The sequence below is a fragment of the Cryptomeria japonica genome, chromosome 6, assembly GCF_030272615.1.
Source record: "Cryptomeria japonica chromosome 6, Sugi_1.0, whole genome shotgun sequence".
In the NCBI taxonomy this organism is placed as follows: Eukaryota; Viridiplantae; Streptophyta; class Pinopsida; order Cupressales; family Cupressaceae; genus Cryptomeria; species Cryptomeria japonica.
This window is the reverse complement of record NC_081410.1, coordinates 638,586,878-638,592,711: the sequence shown is the minus strand read 5'-3', so window position 1 is coordinate 638,592,711 and position 5,834 is coordinate 638,586,878.

The window sequence follows — 5,834 nt, the reverse complement described above, 5'->3', positions numbered from 1 at the left end:
CCCCTAATGACTTGGGAAATCTTCCTATGGAAAGAGAAAGTTCGGCATTACTTATAGAGGAAACAGAAGAAGTAAATATAGTAGAAGGGGAAGTTGTACATAACATCCATCTGGAAAAATCACTGAGAAAAGAAGAAAAAGACAGATTCATTCATTTTTTTCAAGCAATGACCTATCGACTTTGCTTGGTCCTATTCAGACATGCCGAGCTTATATTCTGAATTAGTGTTGCATCACTTACCGTTGATACCAGGAGTTAAACCTTACAAGCAAAAATTAAGAAAGATGCATCCAAGTATTGCATTGCTGGTTAAAATAGATGTAGGTTTTATCAGACCTATTGACTACGTAGAATGGATATCCAACCTGGTACCTATGACTAAACCCATAGGAGGCATCAAAATCTGTACGGATTTTCGAGATCTAAATAATGCTTTCCCTAAGGATGACTTCCCGCTACCTAATATCGACATGATAGTTGACCTCACGACTGGAAATGAGATGATATCCTTAATGGATGGTTTTTCAAGATACAACCAGATTAAAATTGCACTAGAAGATCAACATAAAATGGCCTTTACATGCCCATGGGGAACGTACTGCTGGAATGTGATGCCATTTGGTCTTAAAAATGCCGGGGCAACATACTAAAGAGCCATGACAACATTATTTCATGACATGATCCATAACATAATGGAAGATTACGTAGATGACATACTAGATAAATCACAAACCAGAGAAAGTCACCTTGCAATTCTTACCCAGATATTTGATCGGTTGGAACAGTATAATGTTAGATTAAATCCAAAGAAATGTGTGTTTGGCGTAATAGCAGGTAAACTATTAGGGTTTATAGTATCAAATAGAGGAATTGAAATAGACCCTACCAAGGTCAAGGCAATTATTGATATGCAACCTCCATCAACACTTAAATAGCTCAGAGGGTTACAAGGAAGATTGCAATCCATAAGGAGATTCATAGCACAGTTAGCAGATAAATGTCACCCATTCCAGCATTTACTCAGGAAAGGAGTTACTTTTAAATGGACAAAACAATGCCAGGAAGCTTTCCAAGCTCTAAAAGATTATCTTTTGAACACACTAGTGTTAATATCTCCTACTTTTGGACAACCTCTATTGTTATACATATCAGCAACAAACTCAGCTCTGGGAGCTATATTGGCACAACATGACAAAAATGGAAAAGAAAGAGTCATTTATTATATAAGTAGGACTCTGATCGGCTATGAGCTTAATTATACCCCCATAGAGAGAGCATGCTTAGCAATAATCTTTGCATCCCAAAAGCTCAAACACTACATGTTGAGTCATAAGGTACAACTCATTGCATGGTTTGACCCGCTCAAATACCTATTGAGCAAAGCGACATTGACCGGGCGATTGGCTAAGTGGGTTATGATCTTGAGCGAGTTTGATATAGAATACATAGACAAAAAAGCTATCAAAGGACAAATCATAGCAGATCAGTTAGCAGAGGCTCCTATACAAGACAGTCACCCATTGCTGATAGACTTTCCAGACGAATCCGTGTTTACACTAACTGCCTCAGTAATGTGGAAGTTATACTTTGATGGGTCATATACAAATCACGGATTTGGAGCAGGTATTCTCTTCATTACTCCTCAAGGGGATGTTATAACCAAGTCATTTAGGATCAATTTCCCATGCACCAACAATATGGCAGAATATGAAGCTCTCCTCATAGGGCTTCGTACAACGATGCAATGGAAAATACAAGAGTTACAGGTCTATGGTGATTCGCAGTTAATTGTAAACCAGGTCAATGATGATTACAATACAAAGGATGACAAACTCATGCCTTATAAAAAGTTGGTCGAAGATTACAAGGAGCATTTTAGCAAAATTACCTTCGAACAAATCCCCAGAATACAAAACAAGGCAGCAGATGCAATGGCAACCATAGGATCTCTTCTGAATATGCCTGCTAATGAAACTTAGTTTGAGTTTATCATAGAACAGTTAATGCTACTTGCATATGAGACTCCCTTATTAGACTATGTATGTGCAATTGTGGGTCAAGAATCACCTTGGTATAATGAAATATATACTTATTTGCATACCCAATACATGTCACCAAATCTGTCCAAAAATCAAAAGAAGACCTTTATTTGTTAGCCATCTAGATACACCATTATAGTTGATACTCTATATAGAAAGGGTTTTGATGGTACTCTTCTCCGATGTCTAGATGAGAATGAAGCACACCTTGCTTTAAAAGAAGTCCATGATGGAATCTGTGGGGCTCACCAAAGCGGTCCGCCATTATCAAAGAAATTGCTGAGAACAGTGTATTACTGGCCAACCATGGAAAAAGATGCTTACAAGTATGTACAAAAGTGTAAACAATGCCAAATGCATGGAGACCTTATTCATGCACCATCACAAGATCTTCAACCCATCACATCACCATGGCCATTTTCACAATGGGGATTAGATCTAGTGGGTAAAATCAACCCTACTTCGTCCAACGGGCACAAGTTTATCTTGACAGCCACTGAATACTTTACAAAATGGGTTGAGGCTATTCCTTTAACATACACCATTGGAAAGTAGATAGCAAAATTCATGCTCAACTACATTATATGTAGATATGAAATTCCAATGTGCTTTGTTACAGATAACGGGTGTCCATTTAAAAACCAGGAAGTGAAAGAGTTGTGTGACAAATTCCACATACAACAGAGATTTGCCACGCCATATTATCCACAAAGTAATGGGCAAGCAGAGGCTACAAATAAAACAATATTGAAAATTCTTAAGAAAGTAGTTACTGACACAGGATGGGACTAGCATCTCCAGTTGAATCCCGCTCTTTGGGCCTACAGAATAGGAGTACGCACACCTATAGGATCAACACCATATTCCATGGTCTATGGTACTGAAGTGATACTCCCCATTAAAGTAGAAATACCGTCTCTAAGAGTATCCTTATAGAACATTATATCAGAAGAAGACTACAGGGTAGCAAGGTTGCAAGAACTAGAAACCCTTGATGAAAAATGACAAACAACATTCAATCATTTACAAGGATATCAAAATAGACTGAGACAAAGTTACAATAAATGGGTCTGCCCACAAACCTTTCAAGTGGGAGATCTAGTACTTAAAGAGAATCAAAGGAACTTAGTAGAACGAGAAAGGCTAGGGAAATTCGAACCTAATTGGCTAGGTCCTTTCATTATAACAAGGGTCATAGGCAATGGTGCCTATCATTTGGCTACCATGGAGGAGGTCCAATCTCTGACCCTATGAACAACATGCACCTTAAGCGATATTATACCTAAGGGCTGTATAGTTTAGGTTTTGCTTTCCACATTGCATATCATATCATTTAAAACACTGCATAACATGTAGTTTCATTTTTAGACGCATTGCATTCTTAAAATTCTGCATTCTTATATAGAAGCATCAAATAAAACAAGGCAACTGTTCGAGTTTATCATTCGTTGGCATCTAAAGAAAATGAGGGTCATCGCCTTTCTTAGATATTCAGACATGAAATTTTTGGGGTTCTAAAGTCATTCATTCTGAACATTACCTATGACGACGCTTTACTTATGGTTGGGTAGTGGTTTCACTATTTGAGACTTGTTAACCTACAATCTATCAATTGCTATACCTCAAACACAATAAATCTCTAAATTCATTCTAGACACCTAGTTGATCACATGACTAGTGAAAAATCTAAAATTCTACTTCAGTGCCGTTGTAATTGTCACACCCAAGTAGGTTTCATTACTTAAAAGTCAAGGCAAGAAAAAAAGAAAAAAAAGAGCTATGCCAAATATCCATCTAAAGGCAAAAAGAGCAATGATATATAACTGAAATATCATGTATACAAATGCGATAAAAAGCTTAACTATGGGAACATGCAAGTAACTCCATCAGGGCTATGAACGCCTACCGGCAATTGAGCAATATTTGAGAAATTATAGTCTATAACCTCGTCGGAGCTCTCAAGGCTTGCTGGCAACGAGGCTCTATTCGGGATGCTTTTGAAGTTAGAATAATCCATGTAGCTAGTCGTATAGGATGCTAAGGATCTTTAGTGAATACAAGAGTGGGAATTAACTCATCTGCACACACATGGGCAAAAGAAGATCAAAGTTTCAAGAACCAATGGGGAAGTTTTCCGCGTCTCCATTTGTAAAACCTAGTCACTAAGTGTGTTGAGATGAATGTTCCGAAGGGCCTTAGAGATCGATTGACCGCTTATCTATGAAATGCTTTGCACCTCCATTTCAATTGGTGTATTCAAATGCAAAAACAAACATAGTCAACCTTGTTCGAATAGGAAATGCATCTTCATCCTGCACATTGCATTCACATAGGTCATGTCAAAAATTCATTTGTCTCCATATGCATTCTACAGATCATCATGTCATACAGGTCTGCACACTAGAGGCATAACTGAAAAAAATCCTAAAAATCAGATAAAGTCTTGAAAAAATCCTAAAAATCAGATAAAGTCCTGAAAAAATCCTAAAAATCAGATAAAGTCCTGAAAAAATCCAAAAAATCGTATAAAGTCATGAAAAAATCCAAAAAACATGAAAAAACTCAAAATCCAAAAAACATTGAAAAACTCAAAATTCAAAAACAATTGAAAAACTCAAAATTCAAAAACAATTGAAAAACTCAAAATCCAAAAAACATTGGAAAACTAAAAATACCCAAAAACATCCATATAATGTCTTGGAAAAATACCAAAAATATTCAAATACGATCCTAAAAAAATCAACCAAAAACATTCAAATATCGATCTACATAATCCAAAAACATCGAAAAAGCTCTTGGAAAAGAACTAAAAATAAAAAATCAATCAATCAAAAACTTGCAATAAGATGTCTTGTGAGAAACAAATACCCTAGCAGATATCCAACAAACACTTTGCACGAAGATAACAAAGGATATGACTATCCAGTCAAACATCTGCAATCAACTGATCAAATTGTCTTATCAATCGTATCATATCCATATCAACGAGATCATTATCTTATCTTAAACAGAAGAGGATACACTCGAAATCAGACAGGTTAGTCTTAAATGGGGTCCGCAACTTTATGAGATCAGACATTATCAAACATCACATCAAACAACTGAGAACGAAGGCACAAGGTCAGTATAGCTACTGAATTTTGTCTGGGTCAGTCTTTATCTTTTTATCATTTGGCGACAGATATTGTTTCTATGCTACTCAAGGATGTCCACAAGTGACTAGAGGAGTTGTGATGAGCATTATCTTTTTCTTTGTTTGCTGTTTGTGGTGTGAACCGATGAAATTCTAGGGAAATTGCTCTAGTGGGTGTCTGTGATAAGAGCCTTCACATCAAGGTGAAATCGCCACACATACCTTGACCTCTAACGCAATTCCCAGAATGGAGGGTTCACTCCTTGTCTGCTACGTGTTTGTTTCTACAATGAGATATCTTTGCATCTTGGTTCCTTATACCCTGATGTGCTAAAGTTTCATTGCTCAAATAATAAGGCTCAGTGATGAATATATATTGATGCAATAAAATATGTGACACAGGTTCGTGATTCATTCAATTTCATTATCATCTTCATCTCATTTGCTTATTGATAGTTTGTTGGTTTCTCATCTCCTGTCTAAATCACATTCTTTCTAACATTCTTTCTATCATCATTTTTTCTCTCTACCATCTGACTAACATTTCTTCAAGGAGTATCTGAGTTAAAATTGATTCGACCATTATCATACGAAAATGCATTCATTATAGGTTCATTTGCATTCATTATAGGTTCATTTACATTCATTATTGCATTCATTT